This window comes from Camelus dromedarius, chromosome 11 (genome assembly GCF_036321535.1).
Source record: "Camelus dromedarius isolate mCamDro1 chromosome 11, mCamDro1.pat, whole genome shotgun sequence".
NCBI classification, from domain to species: Eukaryota; Metazoa; Chordata; class Mammalia; order Artiodactyla; family Camelidae; genus Camelus; species Camelus dromedarius.
The window spans coordinates 47,516,606-47,539,328 of record NC_087446.1 but is presented as its reverse complement, the minus strand read 5'-3'; the positions used below and the strand labels follow the sequence as shown (position 1 = coordinate 47,539,328).

The following is a 22,723-nucleotide window of genomic DNA, read 5'->3' as shown; positions in this document are numbered from 1 at the left end:
CCTGCACGCACCCAGGGCACCACCTGTGCCTCCGAGAGCCGTGAGAGGACCAGAAACTATATTTAAACAGAACCTGCCTTTATTTAATGCAACAGAATTACAGAAGAGCCATTGTACATTAACTGTCTCACAGACCTTAGAATCTGTGCCCAGTTTATCCTCCAACCAGGTCAGGGATACACTGGGGAAAGCTTCTGAAAAAATTCAAGTCTCTAAGGGGCGTAGAGTGGGGCGGGGCAGTTCCCCCACTGGTGGTGATGTTTGCCGTGAGATGATGTTTGCCGTGAGCTCGTGCCAAACTCAAGTTGCCTGTAAAGGACAAAGGAGACCTTCTGAGCTATCAGCACCTTTGAACCTAAGTCACATTTTATGTTGCTGTTTTCTACCAAGTAGGATGGTTGACAAGGATGAACTTCCCTGCACAGGGATGGAGAAAGGAAGCCTTCAAAATTTAAAAAAAAAAAATCTCTGTATGTGCCTTGCACATGCCCTTTTATTCATCATCGTAGTCTCTTTACGCTCTCTCCTCCACACTATTATGATTACCTTCAACTGTTTGTCTCCACAAATCTCCTTTTCCTCCATCAACAGCATTAGTGTTCACATATACATGGTAATCTGTTTGATTTTCACATTTTCGGTTTTAAAAATGCACATTTCACACATAGACTGGACCCAGGTTCAGTTAATAATCTCACCTGAGGACCTAAAAGACTTAAGACAAAAAAAAATACAAGCTTTCTCTACAGAAAGCCAAATAGAAACTAATTAATTCAGTAGCAGTTGCTCCTACCTATTACTGGGAATTAGCCCTTATCTTTCAGCACCACAGCCATCATTTGTTATATACAGTGAAGGTTTGCTGCTTCTCATTTGGCTTCATAAATTGTGCCAGGATGCTTTAGCAATTTAGGTTTAATAAATGCCTACTTTGTATGAATAAAATCAAAGCTAACTAGACAACGTTTTGACAACTTTCTTTCTTTCTTGTTTGATTTGGCACTCTGAAATACTTTTGAGCCAAAGGAAACCTTAAAAGTATCTCCAGTTGAACATTCTTATGTCATAAAGAAGGTGACATGTCAAGGACCTTTGATTTGCTCAGTGTGACAACAGAAGTGACACTCAAACTTTATCAGCCCCAACACTTGGAAGTCCGTGTGGACCCAAACCCTGCAGAAGACTCTGCCTTCTCTCCGTTGAGATTCACTAGACAAAAATCCTAGCACATCACTTTTTCATCACTTATTTTTCAAGACCCAGAAATCCTCCAGGGTTACCAATATGACAGGATGTTTAAAGGGGACCCGCTCTCACCCCACTTTTGGCTGAAGGCTCAAAGGCTGAGATGACAGCCTCGGTCCCCAACACCTGAGCAAACACAAGAGCACCGGGTGAAACTTGCAAAAATAATATCCAACAACACACACTGAGACCCTTAATTCAGTCCATACTTTGAAGAGATTAGCGATTGGAGGAGCCAGGAAATGGGTCAGTTTGGACAGAGTTTCTTAGGGGAGAACTGTTGGAGCACTGCCGTGCCTCCCCTGTCCTCTGACTTGTAGCCGGGTAAAAGGAGTTTTAGGGCAAGTCCACTGGAGAAGGTTAACTGAGTGAAGTGGGGAGTTCTGCTGATTAAGAGACCGTTTTTCTAATTAGGAGGGCTGAGGCCATGGGACTGCTTTGACATTTCCTGGAAATTAACCAGCCCGCCTCGCAGGTTTAGAGACAGCAGAAGGAAAAATACTGCTTTCTAGTGCCCTCTACTGAGTTCTGCTCTTTCAATGTAATCGTTACACAAAGTAACCTTTCGTGAAGTCAATAAACCTGTTCATTCAACAGACTGCAAAGATTAACGAACACCTGGACATTACCCCATCTCAACGATTAACTTTTTGCACACAAGAAATGAAAAAGTCTCCCTGCACTTGGTAAAAAAAAAAAAAAAAAAAAAAAAAAACATGCTGGATAAAAACATGACAACTTTGCTTTTCACTGCACCTTGCTCTCCTTCATGGCTTTTGAATTTCTTGCAAGACTCAGTTTGGAGGATGTAGCCAATCATGGCCCTTATTAAAGCCACCACTCCGTGCGAGTCTTATTACCTTTACAAGTCATGCATATATCAAAGGGTAAAAATGATTTTAACTCTGAATACAGCCAGGGAAATGGAGGAAAAGAATCAGGCAAGTGTCTGTGCAAACACACTGAGTGCCAAAGGTCCTGCTGACTTATGGCCACAGCTTTTACATTTAAGAGAGCCATTAGCATAATTGGCTTTTGGATCAGACGAAGGCCATTAGCCTTAAATTCTTTGCTGAGGACTAAAATGTCTCACTAATACCCCTTTTATGCTATATTACCTTTCACTTGCTCACATAAATTGTCTTCCTTTCTCCCAGGCATCAGAAAAAAATTCATTTTTATCCATAAGCAACTTCTGTGTGTGAATTCTATCCGTGGTCGCTAATCTACCGAAGAAAAATGGATTTCTTACAACAAACATTGCTTTCCCTATACACCGAAGAGCGGCAGAGTAGCCTCCATCGCTGAAACAGAGCCATTCTCCAACCTTATTTCAGCTGGAGGGTATGTGTCCGTTCTAGGAGGAACCTAGGTTAGTGTCGGCACAGCTGGAGAGCACTGGTAAGTCCAGGTATTCTGGACTTATTCTGAGTCGGTTATCCACCCACCTGGACCAGGTGAGAAATCACCACGGTGAGCAGAAGGTGAAGAGGACACCGGGAAGAGAAGGCTCACCATCTGTTTGTGGACATCACACCTGGGCTGTGAATTAAGCACCTGAGCTCACAGTGCTCAGCGTCAAAGCTGCCTCTTCCCTCGGCGGGGGATCCACCACCACAGCGCCTCTGAGCTAAGATGTCCATCCGACACGCAAAGGCCCCTGTCAGCAACAGCCCTGTATTTCAAGGCAACAGGATTTTACATTTTGGTATTCTAAATGAACAGAAAACGCTACGAAAAAGGAAAAGGCTTCATTTGATGGGAAGCAGAGTTTGGGGCTCAAGTTCAGATGCGTGGGTACCCTGCCATCTGCTGGCTCTCGTGTGGAATGTTCAAAATTCCTGTGTACTCTCATTCCAGGGGTTTTCAGAATTTTTCATTGTTCAGCTGGATTTATGAAGTTGAATTTTTTTTTAAATTACAAGTTAAAAGAAACTACTCAATCCATTGCTAGAAATGAATCTTTTTTTTTAAAATAAGTTTTATTTTCAAATAGATTTAGATTTAGAAAAAAGTTGTAAATAAAGATTTCCCATATGCCCACCCCCAGTTCCCCCCATTGTTAACATCCTCTGTTAGTCAGTGTGGTACACGGTACACCTGTCACACCATGTAACAATCTTGATAACATTGTTATTAGTGGAAGCAGACGTGGAGCTTTTAAAAGAGTAAATGCTGCTGACTGTGGTTATCCAGACAGAGATGCAGGGTACCAACCACGGACGGGTAATAAGAGTAGCTAACATACCTGCTTGGCACCATGCTCACTGCTTCACATACGTCATCCCACATAATTCCCATAGCAACCTACAAAATAGATGCTACTTATTTGTTATCCCCATTCTCTTAATCAGGAAATTAAAGCTCCTACGTGATGCCAGCCCTAACACTGTAACATTTGATCGCAGGCAAATTTTATTCAAAGACCTCCTTATAAATTTATTGCAAGGCTGTAATCAATGAATACATTTAGAAGTGTCTATAGCACATACTAACTATAAAATAGTCCCTAAGTCTATCTGAGGACAGACTCTACTCCTTAAGCCACTATAATATACTAAGGACAGTTCTTAAAACACTGTGCAGCTGCCGGCTCGGCTTTTCTTTTGTAGAAATTATTTTCTCTTATGGTGTCTACTCTCTGACTCTCTTGAATGAGGTCTGTGTTTGGCTGTTTTTTTCATTATCACGCCTCCATCCCCCTGAAATTTTAATAGCACGGTACATTAGTACACAGGATATTAGATAGTACATAGTACATTTTCAATGCACACATCTGTTTATATACCATGGTCCTTTGGAGGGACATGAACCACTGCAACAGCTGTTTGTTTGTTTGCTTGTTTGGTTTGTGTTTGTTTTTGTTTTTGTCCTCCAAGAACCAGTTTTTCTCCTTTGAGACTAACAATCATCCCCACTGAAAATATTTTAGACCCATCACACCATTCACCTTCTTAATAATTAGGAAATTGCTGCTGGTCACCTCCATTTACTGAGCTAGACGTCTACATCCGGAGCTTCCTGTGCCGGTCACCTAACCTGTACCCAACTCTGAAACCCATAAGTACTCTCAGCTCTCACTATGCTCACAGCCCTCTGAATCACCCTTGTTCTTCACATCAAGCGTCACCTTTTCTGTAAACGGTTTCCTTAGGTTCAATTATGCTGTTTCTTTCAACAAACCCCCCTTTATATATATCACTGTGAACCTTATAGTCAGAAATTAAAAATTTTTTCTACTTTTGTGGTTCTTCACATCTGAGATTGAATCCTCTCTCCTTCACTTCCTATACATCCATAGCCTTGTATAAAATAAAAAAGTCCCTCAGGTTCTGGGTTTCTTTTTTAATGTCTACAATGCATCCTTATAAAATTTCAGAGGCGATAAAGAACAGATGCCTAGCTTAGACCCTAGCATGCAGTGGGTCAGGGTGTGTATCAGAGGGAATCCATTCCTGCCTCCCTGTCACTCCATGAGCTTGCTTTTTCTAGGTTTACTGTTCAACCTACTGCACAACTGATGCCAACCACTTGGCCATTAAACCATTTAATGGGAAAGCACTGAATAGCTGAATTTTTGGCCATGAAAACTAAAAAAAAAAAAAAAAAAGTCAGAACTTACATTCCAGTGGAAGAATTTCCAATGAACTGTTAAATATACAACACAGCAAGTGGCGAGAGTACAATGAAGAAAAATAAAGCAGGTGTAGACTTATAGTAGGGCGAGAAGGCTGATTTGCATAAGGAGATCCGACAGGGCCTATCAGAAATGTGGACTTTTTATCAGAGACTTGAATAGAACGAGGAAACGAGACCCACGGTGCTCTGGGAAAGCTGTCAGGAAGCACACCCACTCTCCTCCCAGAACTGCCTCTAAGGTGATTTGACCTCATGTCAATCAGGGGCCTAAGCTTGGTCACGAATCCAAACGTTGAGCATCTTAGTCTAAGGCACAGTTACACGGCCACTTCAGCTCTCCAGGCTGACCCTGACCCATTAACTAGCCTCTAGTTATGAATCTACGTGATCACACTGTTAGCCAGTAGTCCTCGGTCTATAATCACTCAGTGAGAGATTCTGCAAATATCTGGATGAATTCAGAGTATTTTTGTCTACCACATTTCCCAGGGTGGCTGGTCAGTCTAGTGCTTTAATGAAAAGGGAAGGAAACTCATCTTTCGCTGTCTTCAGATATTTAAAGGGCTCATGCTGTAGGACCTCAGCAGGCAGGACTCAGATCAGGGCATTCTGGTGGCAGGGAGACAGTTCTGGAGTAATATAAGGAATCACTTTCTAACGGAGACATCTGAAGAAGCAGCAGTCTGTGCTCCATCCCTGACTCAGGTGCTCAAATGAGGTCCAGGGAGCCAACAGGCAGATGATGGTGGACATCATATAGACTTCAGGTGGTCGTTAAGAAATGATGTCTAATGTCCCTGAAAGTCTATGATACTATTCAGTTGACCCTCGAACAACGCAGGTTGGAACTGTGCAGTTCCACTTATAAGAGAATTCATTTAATAGTTAAGACTACAGCACTACACCATCCATGGTTGTTTGAATCTGCAGATGTGAAAACCTGAACGAGAGAAACCTCAGAAACAGAGAGCTGACTGTAAATTATACGTGGGTTTTTGACTGTGTGGAGGGTTGGTGTCTCTAACGTCTGAATTGCTCAAAGGTCAAATGTATTTGCTTCCAAAGTCTTCTCTCATTCAATCCTTTTACTAATTCAAAGCAAACCTTTCTAATTTCAACTAAAATGTATTCACTAGCACAGAAACAAGCTCAGCACGTAAAAGGGTTTCCACTGATAGATTCAAATTTACATATTTTATTGCAAATTGCACCTTGATGCCATGTCAATTTCATGTTTTAATGGATTATTTTTGATAATAATTGGCATTAAAGACGTTGTAAAGTCACTAATTTTAACTACATAATACACAGAGCAGTTATTAATAAAATATATGACTGTTCTGTGAAGGGATAAAACCAATTCTTCCTAAAGGAAAACACCAGCCTTTCCTACACTCATTACTATGACCTACTTTTTGACATGTGGTTACAATTTATTCTCTACCACTTACTGGTGATGTGGTCATCTCGGTTCAAAATGAGAAAAATAAATAATGTACTCACTTAAAAGGTTATATGAACTTAACTTACATGCCATTCTCACGTAGGAGACGAGACCCCTTTTACGACAAAGGAAAGGAAAGGCAAAGGGAACCCCCTATTTATATGGCTGCTGACCAAGTTTGCCTTCAAGGACTTACACTTTAGGTCAAGACGCATTAAGAAAAATGATAAATGATAATGGAATGACATTAAGGAATAATTGCTGAACTAGTTCTTTGGCGTCTGCTGCAGTGAAGGTAAATTTAATGATAAATTGCCTGCATTTGGTGGTTTTCCACTACAACGGGGCATGTCTTAAAATCAACCATAGTTTTTATTGGTGGAAATGACAAAATATTTTATCAATGAAAAATATGCTTTTATATTCAGTCTTTTTTTTTTTACATGTACCAAAAAGCTCTAAAATGACTATTTCTGGTTCAATAGACATTTTCTTCCATGAAATATCTCATGCATTTGTTTCTGCATCAAATTTAGAATAATGTCTAAACTCTGCAGTTCCTTACTGACTTCGTCTCTTACCATTTCCCCCATCTCTGCCTCGTGCCCCATGTTAAATTTACAGTTAAGGCAACTTATAGTTTTCTATCACACCACTCTATTTCATTCTTCTCTGCTTTGAATTCACTATTTCTTCTTCTCATAATACCCTTTCTTTCTTTATATATCAGGGGATCTGCATTTTCAAGGTTTCATTATAATGACTTCCATGGGCCCCCCAATCAAGATTGATCATTGTTCCTCTTGTTAGCAATCTGTCTTAAGCATACTTCCATTATTAAACCTATCAAACTGGATTGTAACTCATTTTCTTTATATGAATATTTCCCCTCTAGATTAAGACACTTGGAAAGCAGAAACCGAATCTCTTTGATATTTCTATCTGCAACACCTAACACATGGCCTCATGAAATATCTATTTTTGCATGAATGAAGTTAATCCAATGGACACTCAGTGCTCTGATAATTTTCCATGCCAATTATTACACAAATTTAACATGAAAAGACGACTTCCTACTGAACCAGACAAGTTTAAGCAACATGCCAAGAAAATGAAGGATTTTAGGAACTCCCAAGACGCTCGTTCTCATTGGTTGCGGAAGTGAATTTCCTCCTCATTCTTTGATTAGGAAGACTTTACTGTAACTGCTGGAAATTGAGATTAACACTCAACAGCACCAATTCTGCTGTTCTTTCACACATATAGCAGTTTAACCAAACGTTCCCATGTCTACTCTAGATGCCTTCAAAGGACGATTTCACTGCCACAAAGGAGAATGAAAACAAAGTACTTCCCAAGTAAACATGTTATGAAAAAGATGGAAACTTAATCCAAATATGGCAAACAGTTTGAACCTTTCCAAATGGTGATGAAGTTTGTAAAAACATTTCTGCTACCATTGGTACATGGGCTAGAAAAGCATATCTTTTTTTTTTTTTTTTTTTTTTTACCAGAAGAATGGCTTACATTTATTGAACACTGTAGTGCTTTTTCCTCTTGAAGAGATGGCAATGACTGCAGGTGTAGGTACGTGTTGGCTGACCCTTTAAAACCATTTTAAGTACTTGTAAAGATTTAATACTCATTTAATACAATGAATGGGCCATTATAGTTACGATGCTTTAAAATTAATACGTCATGAAGGTCACTATTAGAATCAATACGCGTGGTCTGTGAATTACACTTTATCTGTACGCCACTTAGGAATATTTTATGTGATGAGTCAGACCTGCAAGTTGCAATTAGGTCAGAAATTTTCACAGTCAAAGAAAACAAAGTACTTCCACCAGATAATTTTAGGTCTGTTCACCACCTATCATTGGCATTTTGGCGTTAAAGGGGGATTGTTTATTTACAAATTGTGTATTTCAAAAATTGTGTCTTCATATTGGTAGAGGGGGAAAAAGGCAAGTAATTCGTTGAATGGACATTTAAAAATCCTTAATTTTTATTGAATATGTGAATTAAGAAAACAAGTGTAGATGTCTGGTTAACATTCTCTTTCATACCAAAAATATTAGGAACTCATTAGATGGCAGAGAAAAAAAAAATCCTGCCTTTTGGAGACGTTCTACATAACAGAGGCTTATGTGGACACAGAAATGTTTCAGGATCATTTGGTGCTTATGCTGTACTGAAATACCAAGATCTTTTATGAGATCAAAATAATGAAAACAGGCCTGGGCAGCATGTGTTTTCTTTCCATATTTCAGATACTCCCTGATGATAACCACGAGGTTCTCTGAGGGGCATGTATTTGTTTTCAGTGCAGTTGTAACAGAATGAAGGGAAGCTTCAGCTTCCTAACATGCTGCGTTTCTAATAATTCTTTCCATCCACTTGCAAATGTGAATTGTCACCCCTGATTTACGTTCATTCATCAAAATGGCAAATGCATGTGGAGTGCCAAGCCAGGGTCCAGGCTGTTGTCTGAAAATGTGATCCATCATCGCTGATTGGCATTCTGAGTCCAACTCTCCAAGATTGTGGAAAAACAGACACTTGCTGGGAATAAGGGAAAGGAAGTTAAGGCCAAGAGGCTAGCATTTTAATTGGCAAGATGTGAAATATTTAAAACAGAATGGGCTAAAAAGTCTGAGTTTGGGAGGAAGAGAGAAAGCAATTCTGCAAAACACAAAGAAGACTGACTTCAATGGAAAAAAGCATATTAATGTGAAAGACATCTTTATAATAATGCCACGGATTCTTAAAAAATGCTACCCACAGTTGTGATTTAACAAGGCCATGAAAATAGAACCTGACCCATATTTTTTGTACCTAAGGGAAAATAGCTAAGTAATGAGAATCAGCTATTCATAAACCAATAAACTTTGAAGATTTTTAATGTATCCTGTCTCTACTTTCTGTTTGTTGGAGAGGGGAGTGGATTTATTGTACCATTTAAAAAAAATCTCTAGTCATTCAAGAACAAATAACTATGTTATTTTAATCTGATGAGATGAAAATATATCTTCTACCCTGAAGTATAAATAGTATAATACATAAGAGGAAAAATAACATAAAAGCAAATTCTGTAAGTCAAATGGAATTATTTATAGTCCTGGAAAACAAGACGTGATGCTTGAAAGACTTTGTATTTCAGATTTCTAGAAGGATCATAATTTCAACCTGTAGTAAGAAACAGTTTGACCTTTTAATGGTCAATTTTGCTATAGTTTCTTGTTTTTAAATACAAAGTTGTTACAAATCTATAGAGAAAAATGAGACACACTTTAGGAAAGAGCCCTTCTTAAAAATGCTACTTGCCCACTGCACATACTGAGTTTGTGGTGTGGTTATAATATGTACACAACAAATATTTTGAGATTTATGACTCTGAACAAATGAATGAAAGAATGATTGAGCTTTACATGGAATCAGTATCATTTCTTCCAATTAGCTTCATCTTCATTCTATCCTATCAGGACCTAAAATATCAAGAAATAGTTACTACAAGAGTGAATAAATTTATTATAATGAGGTGAATCAATTAGTTTGGAATGATGAATCCTTAAACTGCAGCGATGGCAAGATGGAAACAGATGGAAAGATTCCAATCTTGGATCCTCATTGAAAACAAGCCCCAATTTTGAGAATGACAAAAATTCTAGGACACAATTGCTTAAGAAAAAATGAAAGAGGTAAGCCTTTTGTTAGGTAAGCCATTCAATGTTTTTGGGAATTACCTCTCCTTACTCTTAGAGAATGGTATTATCTCAACAACTCCTCTTGGCTGCAAAATTTGAAACTAAATTTTTATCAATTGCTTAAATTATGGCCAGGTTATATGCACCAAAAATCTAATTCTATAAACACACACTCGTGCGCACAAGCAATAGTTACAGTCCAAACATTAACCTGGATAATAGCAACGTTAACTGGGCAGTAGGCGCTGTTACATCTAGGACCCCATTTAATTTATAAGACTCTTGGGGATGTGGACATTATGACTACTACTTTAAAGATGACTAACTAACTCACACATAGCAATTAAATGGGCAAAACCTGAAACCCAAGTTCAAATCCCAGTCTGTGTGATGTCTAACTTTCCCCAGTCCACAACCATGCCCCATTAGAAGCTATCCAAAGAACTCCAGAGAGAGATGGGGCAGGAGGGAGGAAGGAGGAAAAAAGGATGCTTTTTATCCTCTATGAGGCATGTAACTGTCTAGAAATTTTATAGCAATGTTGCGTGTGTGTGTGTGTGTGTGTGTGTGTGTGTGTGTGTGTATCAGAATGCTTATCATAGTTCAAAACGCAGTGTTGACTGATGTTTTCCCTAAGGACAACCCCTGGGCCTCTGCATAACAAGTCTTTGTTATTACACCCTTAATCTTCCTATCTTGTGATTTATTTAAAGTTTGACTTTGCATCTTTTTTTTGGACTCCTCGGGAAACAACAGGATGACGCAAAGAGCCACTGGTTCATAAAAACTTCAAAACATAGCATACAAGGCCCTGAACTCTGGCACATTGTGATGCAGCGTGGAGGAACTGACATCGGCCTGACATGATGTTTGTTTTGTCAATATTCAGGCTCTCAAACTGCTGAAATAAACTGAAAACGCACTTTTCATAAAAAGTCTATTTTGCATAATTTGTTTAATTTAGACCAGAGATGTTTTCTCTCTCTCTCCTTGTTATTTCCCTTGTAAAAAAGATTTTCATAAAACCAATCAGTCCTCTGTAATTGGGAATGCATCAGAAGCCGTGTAATGCACACGCTGGTAATAAAAGTTTGGCTGGAATCAATTACATTGGGCTGCAAGAAGCTCTCTGCTTCCTGGACGATGCATAACATCCGGCTTAAAGGGTACCAACATTAATAGGCTGCTCTTAAGTTTCTATGGAGCTTTCTCTGGGGAGAATTTGTTACTGTCAGTGAGCTGTCAAATGCTGATAGTATGATTAATGAATCATATTTAGATGATTGACAGTGAAAGTCTACTTTATGGAGTGTGTCAATCAGTTTTATAGTTGCTCTCCATTTTCATGGACACCAGCAATGCTGTTCTTAGCTTTGGAACTGTTATAACCCCAACTCTGTGTGCTGTAGGCCACCAGCTACACAGAAATCTGGAGAAGACTGTATTCCATTTCCTTATATGTTGCTCTAGGCTAAACGCAAATATCCTTGTTTGCCCTCTGCAAGCTCAAGGCAAGCAGCTAGGTGAAGCAGACAATACATTTTAAGTGAAAAATTAATGACTGAGGGTCCCTGTACAGAATCGTATTATCCAGCTGATAATTTATAAGGCAGGGTCCAAAGTGGAATGCCTTAGTTTCAATCATGCAGTTTTCCACGTTTTTACCCTTCAAGGATTCGTTTATCATGTTCCTCTTAATGTGCGTTCCTCCAATTAATTTGGATTTTTTTAAAAATATCCCCATCTCTTCAAATAAAGGATGGCTCAATTAAAATATGAACATTTCCAAAAAAAAAATGATTTTGCTCGTTTGCCTCCACAATTCTTTACACTAACTTGGAAAAGGATGATGTGTTTAACTGGAAACTACAATGTGATTTCCTAGTTTGTTGCCTATCTTAGGATACAGAATCTATATTTACAATAAAGTTTACTCCGCAACTATTTTTCAGGGGAAAAATGTCCAAGTTTTTCAAACCTGGAAATAATTAAAAACTACAAGTCATGAGACTGGAGTAGGAATCAAGCACTGGTAAGTGATACTTCTTTTTTTTTTTCACCTTTATCCTTTGGAGTCTGTATGGTTTGGCCAAGGAAATAATGCAGAAGGTAAAATAATGCCATCTCTGTTCTTCTGCTTCTTCTGCTGTTTCAGTCACCCCAGAGGTACGTAAAAACAGTGTAATTACCTATTGGCCATGCAAGGTGATGCACGTGAAAAGACTATGGATTTCTGTGTACGATCTGGCCTCACTCAGTTGCTCTCTGACTGTTGGCAGTTGGCTGAACTGCCCCAAAGTCTCCTCTTCTGCAAAGCCCATACAACACTACTTGGGCTCAAGGGTGTTTGGAGATTTAAATAAAACAGCATATGTTCATGGCCTGACATGGTGCCTTGCACATAACTGGAGCTAGTTTTTTAAAATTCCTCTTTTGTATCTACCACAGAATCGAGCACTGTAGAAACATACACATAGTATACATAATGCCACTTAACTGTTGAATTTAACTTAATAAATAAAGAATTTAATTGAGTCAGAGAGTGGAGGATGGGGGTCTTTAGCTCCCCCAGGTCCCCGTGGTAGCAGTGACAACCCTAGTTTGCTTTGTGTAGAATTCCTTTCCTATGGGGAAAGGGATTGACAGAGTCACTTTCTTATCCATCCCTTTTCCTTCCCTTGGCCTCAACTCCAATTTTTATCAGCAGGCCATAGAAAGGGCACTTCTAATTTCTGATCCACTGAGAAACCCTGGTTCCCTTTTCTCTTCCTTCTGTCCCATAGCCTTACCTTGGTCTATTTCATTTTCTTCCTCCATGTACAGGAATGGCATCAAGGTTTCAAATAACATGCCTGTTCCAATTGGTTGGTAATGGCTGCCTAGAAATGGATTCTGATCAAGTTCAGTGGGAATGATCGATTAGCAATGTCTGCTCTAAGCACAGGAGGGGGCAAGTAAATTATGTGTGCCAAGTATTTGCCATTCCTATCCAAATCCCACTGCAGCTATATTTCTGCTTCATTATATGCTGAAAGTCATAAGCAGTTATCTACATAAGATGACAGCCAAAGGCTGGGTAAGTTTGTCTCACAGACCAGCACTGAATTATTTTTAATTAACAGCTTATCTGGCACCCAAGCTGAAGAATTCCTTGACCAAACAGTGCTTTCATGCATGGAGATGTCAGGCTGGTTGTCTCACTATACGGAGGGACAGATAGATGGGCAGACTAACAAAATTCTGAAATACTTAATACAGAATATGTGAATGTATTGGAAAGGACACTTAGCTGGGTGGTATTATATTTAAAACTATTTTAAGCTACTACTTGATATATTATTGGTAAACCATACATCATTTATTGATGATAGAAGATTTGAATACATTCCCCAAAAGTATTTTACTGTTGAACAAGAAGCTTTTCTTTTCCAACAAATAAGCAAGCAATTTCTGGATTTTTACCCAAGCAACACTGATGAAAAGACCTGATCCATCTAAGGTTCTGGATGAACTGATCTAGAAAGCGGAAATGTGACAGGGATCACCCACGACCTACAATTCCATTCTCACAGCGTTGGTTTTCGCACCATTCTCCTTGGACTCATAGCTGCCAAATATGAACACGTATGCCAATAAAATAATTCTACATGGTACAAGTATGAATATCCATCTTTTTCCTAAGGTCACTGAGGAGGCTGGAGGGGACTTATTTCTCCCTGGATCTCAGGTTGGAACCTGATTGTTATGGAGTCACACACAGCCAGGTGATGATTTACTGGGTCTTGGACCACGCAGAGAATAAAGCAATGCTAGGTAAGCCACAGGTCCTTCCCCATTAGGAGATTTTTCCGCTTTGGGCACAGAATGAGTATTGGCAATGGGCAGAGTGAAACGGGTGCTGTATAATTTTAGTTTTCTTAAAATATCTTCCTGAGATGGGCATCTCATCTGGGTCAGTTAGTAGCTGAGATCGAGCTTCCTGCCTCATATCTGTTTCCCACCTCTCACAGGACCTGTGTCCGTAATTAAAAATATAAACTTCAGCCTAGCCCATAATATACAACGAGGTGCACATGTGAAGTGGGATTCTCAGTTCTGGTTAATATAAACACAAAGTTTAAAAAGGAATTATCTTGTTCTTTGGTATTTATGGCATATCATTTTGGTTTTCTATTTATATTAATAGCATCTTTTACAATACATTGATTTCAGTTTAAAAAGAGGTCTGATGAAGTGAACAGTACAAGAGGCACACGGATATGGCAAAAAGTTGGCGGGGCACTCAACTAGCTCAAGTCCCAAAGTCAGTCTAATCGCTTACTTAATTCCTCCCCCCCTTCACCAAGTTCAGACCCTCCCAGGGCTGTCTGTGTCATTCAGGTGCTCATCCTTGGCCCAGTAAACGACCTTATGCCGAGAAGAATCCAGAACTATGATTCACTATAGTTTCAGGAGAAAACAGAAGTCCTCATATAGTTCCTTAATGCCTAGTGCTTTTTTAAAATGCTTTGTTTTTGTTTCTGTTTTTATTTTGGTGCAGCATCCTTTAATCAATAGGGTTAAAGACAGGATTTGAGACAGGTCCCTGGTGTGCTGTGGTGTCACACAGAACAGTTTTCTAAAATAAAACCACATTCATGACATTTGCATTCTAATTATATTTCAATTAAGTAAAACTTAAAGATACGTTAAATTATATAAACTATTTGGTTCCGTGAGTTAAGGTTGTATTGTCAAGCTTACAAATATAACTTGGGTGAATGACTGCATGTAAGTCTCAACTTTATTTATGTAAAATATATGTTCTTTAATATAAACCATCTCCTTTAAAAAGCCCAGAATTTTCTTATTCACATATATATGAATATGCATACATATATATGTCCCCACGTTTTTAAGTTCCAAACAAGTTTTTTATTCAATTTTAAGAAAACTTTTACATTATATTATGGGGAAAAAAATCTTTTAAAATAAAACTTGAGGACATTGACTGTGTTATTTTTATCTATCAAATTAAAAACATACACAGACAGAAATTCAAATTTAGAACGATGTCTTTTTGGATTCTAAATTTTTTTAAAAAGCTTAAAATCAGCTGAGGGTTTGTGTTTCAGAAAAATAAAGCAAGACTAAAACTAAATATTTTGTTATTAAGAAGCTCATTTTAAAACTCTCCTGCAGAGGCTGGCCAATCCTGTCCTTTGAGGGCACTCTCCTAGCTTCAGAGTAAGGTTAGATCGCCCTCTAATGGGTTTTTTGAACCACTACAAACCACTATGTTGATAATAAGAAATGGTACCGAGAATATATTTTCCTGGTCATAACCAAATTTCCAAGAGCTATAAGCAGTAAAAGGTTGGTCTTAACCCCTGTTGGTATGACACTCTATTCATGATGATTTAAAACCAATTAATATAGTCACCTCGTAAACTGTATGTGCTCAGTTTGGGGTTTACTTTTGTTAAGGCCTCAGTCACTTGATCTTTCAATTAGAGATGATGATTAGCCTTGCCAATAAAATCTTTTCATTATTTTACATCATATAAAATTTCATATATTCATTTCATGTATAGCCTTCAGCAGTTATATAACAGAAAAATCATAGCATTTAAACAAGATTTTTGCCTTCCTCTAAATTGAGATATTTGTTAAGTATATACATATTCTTAACTATAGTTCTGTACTTTTAAATAGCCCTGAAAATTCAAAGGATTGAGGAGAGAGGCCAAAGGTATGGGTTTTATAAGGGCCGTTAGTTTCTTGGGCTACCGTGTGACTTGCCATCAGGGGAAGTCCTTGATCGCACATGGAAAAGCATCCCACTCGATAACACTAGCTTGTTTAATCAGAGACCACCCAGAATATGACACTTCCTATGGCCTTTGTTTAAAAGGGATCAAAACTAATTTTTTCATATAAATTGTACCAGAATAGACACACACATTCCTATCTCTGCTGTCACGCTGGAAATTATACCAAAATTCTCCTAGAAAACAGGGTGTGTGAAATACAATTGTTTCTCCTCTAATACGTAAGTCAAGACAAAACACCACAAGCAAATCTTTCTAAAACTATTATCCAGAGAGATGGCAAAAAGAAAAAAAGCACTGTGTGAAAAATCTCACTTTCAAAATGCAAATTTAATTTCTCTCAGTATTTTTGATAGAAAATGCACTTGATTCTTTTTCATTAATCAAATATAAAAACAATTTCCAAGATCATTTTCAGCTAATCAGAACAAACCAGTTCACTAGCAGTTTTCTGAAATAGAGCAGAAAATGACCTCATATGAGTCTAAGCTGTTTCCTCAAGGTCAGTTTTTCTGAACCTTTTCAGAAATATAGATGAAAAATATGTATATAATTGGCAGTTCGATTTCTGTAGATTTACCTGCAAAATAAACAGAATTTATAATCCTAGGAGTGAAATAGTTACTGATAAAGATCATAAAAAAGAGAGCGAAGACTAAGCTGATTAGCTCAAAAAAGCAGCCTCCTAGACTAAATCACTTGTGAAATAATCACACAGTATAATCAGTTTGGCGAAGATATTGGTTTTCTTAAAGTGTTAATTTTGTTTTAATTTTTTTAAAAAATTGAAGTATAGTCAGTCTATAATGTGTTCATTTCTGGCATACAGCATGATTCAGTTATACGTATATATATATATACACATACATGTATTCCTTTTCATATTCTTTTTCATATAGGCTATTACAAGGTGTTGAATATAGTTCCCTGTGCTGTACAGTAGGACCTTGCTGTTTATCTATTTTATAAATAGTAGTTAGTAGGGTGATAAATTGGGAGTTTTGGATTTTTAGATACTAACTACTTATTTTAAACTCTTAACACAAATAAATTTTAGAGTTGTCTGTCTTGTGCCTTGAAGACTTTGTCCACATCTGTGATTAGAGTCTACCCAAAATGCCATCTGAGAACCGGAGTAGGAGTCTGGCCCAGGTTTAGCTGACTGTTTTAATTCTACTCTCAAAAGCAGACCCACCCTTTGGTCTAATTACATTCAACACAAATGACAGTTTTCCAGGACCAGTATTTCTCGATGTGATTGTCCTGTTAAAAAGCAGCATTACAAGGGCTGCATTACAGCATTGCATCTGCAAGGGCTGCATTTTAAAGTCTATAATATGGAGATACTGTGTGAGCAGATGTATTGACATGGCTCTCCCTTTCTCTGCATCTCCTTTTTTTAACGTAAAGATTATTTCTTTCTGTGTATTTGCATTTTTATGTCTGTATTTTACAGTGTCTCTTCTCTCTCTCGTTTTTTCCTCTCTTTTTCCATTCTGTCCTTTCTCCTTAATAGGCTCAATATAGAAATGTTTAAATGTTATTTTTCTTCTTATAGAATTGTGCACTATTAAACTATTTTAAATGCTTAAAATATAAAGATGAAAGTAAAAATCAGCCAGTGACAGCTATTGTTACCATTCTGGCATTTGCTTCTAGTCTCTTTATTGTCTGTGTTTAAATATGGGTTTATTTCTGAATGTTTGCAATTGTTTTCAAATTTGATGCCCCAACCTGCAGTAAACTAGAGTGTTCACCAAAGTGTTCCTGCTGTATGCCACTCATTAATGCCTTTACCAGCATGAGAGCCAAAAAATGAGCAAAGTCTGTATTTATATGGCATCATCACCGTCATCATCTGATAGTATTAACTGGACAGCACCCCATTCTTCCCTTGTCTCCTTATCCTGCTTTTTGCATCATGATGTATATGACATTCTGTATACTTGTTGCTTTATTTACTTATTGTCCATCTTTTCCACTAGAATGGAAGCTCCAAAAAAGCAGGGAATTTTGTTTGTCACTAAATCCCTAGTGCTAGAAAAGTAAGCAAATAGCGTGCACTCAACAAATGCTTGTGGGAGGAATAAATTAAATGTAGCTTCTTAATTTTTGTACATAATTTTAAGAGTAGGATTTATATTTTTATCAAACATATTTTGGCTTAAAATAATACTTATTAAAGAATTTCTGCTTTTTCCCCACCTAGGGCTACAATCTTCTAATGGGGGCGAGGAAAAATTCCTTAGAGCCAGTCTTTACAAAGAGGGCGTCTATCACCAATGACTCCTACTCTGCACCATGTGTGAAATGAGGTATTTCATTTCTAGTATATGCTTTCTCTCTCCCCTACCTCTTTTTCTTTCTTTTTTTTTTCTCTTTCCCTCACTTTATTTACCTAAATAAAAATATTGAGACTACAGGTATGATTAGCTCAAAAAGCCAAATGTTAAACAGGGTCTTTTGGTCATTGGGTAAAAGAAGGCGGGATAATGAGCAGAACTTACAACATAATACAAAACAACTTGGGTGTGAGAAAATACCAACATCCTGTATATTCTCTGACAGCTTCCCACTATGACACATGACGGAGGAGCCCTCAGAAGCTATCACGGAGGGAGTAGCTCATTTTGTTGGAATCCAGTCTCTGTCACCTGCAGTGTAGTCATGCCCAGGTCATTCAAGTACTCCGTTATTCTGACTGTTCACTTAGAAAAAGGATAATGATTCTATCCATCCCATAGTCTGTTGAAAGGATTAAATAACAAAATGCATCTAAAGCACTTAGCATAGGCACATAATAAGGGCTGAATAAATGTTAGCTTTTGATATACTACTGTTAAACTTATAAACCTAGGCAGTTTCTCAGCTACTTACAGTTTTTCTCTTAGCTGGGTTCCACTCACAGGAAGACAAATAAAATGAGTAAATGGATGAAAGGGGCAAATTAATCATCATTGCTTCCCATTTGAGAATCCTGTCTCCAACTGGAGCAACAGGAAAATCAGTTCAAAATAAACAAATGAAAAGGAATATATATATATAGAGAGAGAGAGAGAGAAGGAGTGTGTGTATGTATGACTGAAACACGCTATGCACCAGAAATTGACATATTGTAACTGACTATACTTCAATAAAAAATAAGTAAATAAAATCATTTTAAAAATGAAATACAACTGAAAGCTCCATCTTTTGCAAAATCATTTACTAAATCACGTTATCACCACACTTCCCTGGTTTTACTCCTTCCTCTCTAGCCATGTCTTCTGTGTCTCCAAAGATTCTTTCTCCTTCATCTGGGCATTAAATACTGAATTTCATGGAGACTCTCTCTTCTGCTTCTAATGTCTATTCCAGGGAATCTAAGGTCTGTTCCCTCTAAAGCCATCCACACCCAAAGCTTCAGTTACCTCCTCTATGCATCTGACCTACAAATGTGTACTGCTGGACCATAATTGTCTCCACGCTTGTGTATCAACTGTCTGCTTGACTCTCCTCTCGTGTGTCTCAAGGCCTTTTGGATGCTTCATAACACTCTTCTGAATTTTCCTACCAAATCTGTAACCTGCCTATCTCAGGTAATGGCATGACCATTCATCCTTTCAAATGAACCCTAAAGTCACCTCTGACGAAGTCCTCTCCTCCCCCCCCCCCCAGTCTATCACTATATTTCATTGCTTTTGCCTCCCAAAAATGTGTTGAAACTACTCCCTTCTTTCCACCACCTCAACCCTGCTAAGGCTACCATGATCTCTCCCTTGTCTTGTGCCCCTCGGATGATCTACGTGTATTCACTTCCTCTCCCGACCCCAACCAATCTCTTCTCCAAACTGCAGCCAGAGCGATGGTTTCCAAACAGAGATGGAAATATGCTCCTTAAAACCCCTCACTGACGTCTCTTTGCTCCTAGCATAAAAACATAATTACTTAAGATGACCAACAGAGCCCTTTGAGATTCATCTCTTAGCTGCCCGACCTCAGGAATGAGGGAAGAGAGGCTAAGTGTGCGCTTGTGTGTAAGGAGACCAGTACGTTACTACTGGTGCTCATAACCCATTTTAGGCAGCACGTATCTATTTGTCAAAGAGCCTAGTGAATGAAGACAGTCTCAGAGCACAAAAAAAAAAGTGTTATTCTTTTTTTTTTTTTTAACCACTCTGTTACAATTTTTTTTTAAATCAAAAAAGGAATCTTAAATACTCTCCTTCATTTTCTCCAACATCAAAATTGTGCCTTAGGACAGCAGGGCCTTAGAAAGTGCTCAAGAAATAAATCTTAATCCATTTTGAAATGTCGTTTTGGAAACATTATTCTCTTTTTAATTTTTCAGGCCCTTTCATTTAGAATATTTGCTTAAAATCATTTTTACATGATTAAAAAAAGAAAATAATAAATAATTTTATCTAAAAAATTGTCTTAACACTTTTGGCTATTTATGTATTTTTTAAAAATTCAGATTCATTTTTTTTCCCTTAAGTATTTCTGGAGTGACTAAAATTTCCGTTGAGAATGTGAAGACTTAAAAGGCATCACACATACAATTCAGCAAGTTAAAATGCTCTCCAATCCCCTTTCCAAAGCATATCAATAGCCATGAGGCAAGGCAGAATTTAATCATCATTCACTTCTCTGCTTAAAACTCTCTGACTCTTCCTACTCCCCTCAGAATTTTCACAGTTCCTTTCAAGGCATGTGGAGTAACCCCCTGGCCATCGACAGCCCCACTTTAGATCCTTTTGCCATAAATTATCCATAGTGCCCCTTCCCTCTCAGGTATTCTGGTTCGGATGACAAATTAAGGATGTTCTGCCTAAAGGACCTGAATTGCCTGGCCCTGCTGATCACCTCAACCCTCTCCCTCATCATTTCCTCACTCTGCCCTCTGTACTCCAGCCCACCAGCCCTGTCTCACTGAGCTTCTCTCCTCTCTAGACTTTACCATAAATCTCTCCTGGAGCAGTTATACCCCCCATCCTCCTGTCCCCTTTCCGCACCCAGAGAACAAACTCTCACTCACCCATCAGCTCAGATATCACCACTCCTAAGGGGGCAGTTACCTATGCAACGTGCTCTCACAGCACGGAGACTCCCTCTTTGAACAGTGTTTTTGCCTTCTTCGTTTACTACCTTCACCTTTAAACTCACGAGGGTAGGGGATCTGTCATGTTTCCGGTATGCAGCACAATTTCTGGCACTTAGCAGACAGTCAATTATTTACTGGATAAATGAGTACTGTGGTTTACTCTCTGTTTGTAACATGCTTTTATATAACTTCTTTGAACAATCCCAAGTAAGAAAGTTTCCATAATGATGTAGTAAACTATGATTCAGAAAGATTTAGTGTAGCATAACTGTGAAGAATTCATAGTTTGGAGTCTGTCTGATTCCAACTCTAGCCCTCCCACTCATTAGCCGTATGACCTTGAGAACTCAGTCTCCCTACGCTTTGTTTTTTACAACCTACCTCATGGGGGTTTGGAGAGGATTAAATAATGTTAGGCTTGTAAAGTCCTCGGTATAATGTCTGCTAAATAATAAACTTTTGCTCCTTCTGATCTCCCTGGCAATATAGAAGAAAATGCTGACTTCGACATTCAGCACTCAATTTTTATTTATTTTTTATCTCAATTCCATTCTAACTCAAAACAGTTTCAAGTCTTGCTCTTTAAGGGGTGTTGTTTTACCATTTTATGTTGCAACATGAGTCATCACATGTTCATTTGTTCTTACACACTCAGTGTCAACATTCCATCTTTTTCTTTCAAAATCAACTTTATTGAGATAAACTTTTTGTACAATAAACACACCCCCTTTAAGTATAAAACTTGACGAATCAAATGCATACACCCCTGTAACCGTTAGGTAGTTAGATAAGTGGGGGCACCGGACAGATAAGGTGGAGGAGGGGGACGATGGTCCGGAAGATAGTGGTATGACCGTCTCCAGCACAAAGGGGCTTTACTTCTAAATACGGACCAGCAAGAAACTGATTAGAACCCAATAGCTGCAACTTCTTAGTAGAGACAAGGATCTGACTGGACATGACCCAAAGCTCAATGTAATGTAATTAGCATTGTGGCTTAGGCACCCCTCTCTGCCATGGGTTTTTCTGTGTGTCAGGACATGCGCAAAGGGTACAAGCAAGACTAAGCACTCTAGGGCAAGAGCCAACAGTCAGTCAATCAAGAGACCATCCCTAAGCAAGGGTGTAAGAGAAGGGGCAAACGAAGACCACTGCTGTCTGCCCTTGGATCAGCCCGCCTCCCGTTCTGGGAGGCGTGCTTTGCTAGTAAAACCTTTAAAATCATTTGCTACACAACACTCTGTCTCCTGTCTGAATTCTTGTCTTTTGAATATGACAAGAACTGGAGTCTTTTCCCTTCCCCTTTTGGGGTAACATAACCATCCCCACAATCAAGATTTGAAGCGTTTCCAGCGCCTCGAAGAGTTTCTTCTTGTATATCCTTCCTACCCGTTTCCCAGCCCCAAGGAATCACTGATCTGCTTTCTGTTACAGATTTGTTTTGCTTGTGTAAGTGTTTCATATAAGGAACGTTTCCATGTCTGCCTTCTTTCACTCAGGTTAGTGTCTGTGATTTGCCTGTATCAGTGGTTCATTCTTTTTTTTATTGTTGAGTGGCATTTCATTGTTTGGACAGACCAAAATGTGTTTATCCATTTTTCTGTTGGCGGACATTTGAGTTACTTAAAGGTTTTTGCTCCTATGAAAAAAGCTCCTGTACTTTCTTTTTTTCCCCCTAGTAAATCTCTAAGGGTGCACCTACTGGTCATACCGTAAAGTATGTGTAACTTTGTAAAACATTGCCCCAAATTTCCAATGTGGTTGCACTGCAATGCTTATCTTAAATGTAACGTAT

General features: G+C 38.4%; 1 protein-coding gene and 1 long non-coding RNA gene across 2 annotated transcripts in view; both read right to left on the bottom strand.

Annotated features, from left to right (window-relative positions):
- Positions 1-22,723, bottom strand: part of PDZRN4 (PDZ domain containing ring finger 4) — a 322,510-nt gene that overhangs the window by 247,409 nt on the left and 52,378 nt on the right. The window lies entirely within an intron of this gene.
- Positions 62-21,620, bottom strand: LOC135322542 (uncharacterized). The gene is made up of 2 exons (XR_010383219.1): positions 20,863-21,620; positions 62-309 (listed from the first exon to the last, which is right to left on the bottom strand). It is a non-coding gene; the product is annotated as an uncharacterized LOC135322542 (long non-coding RNA).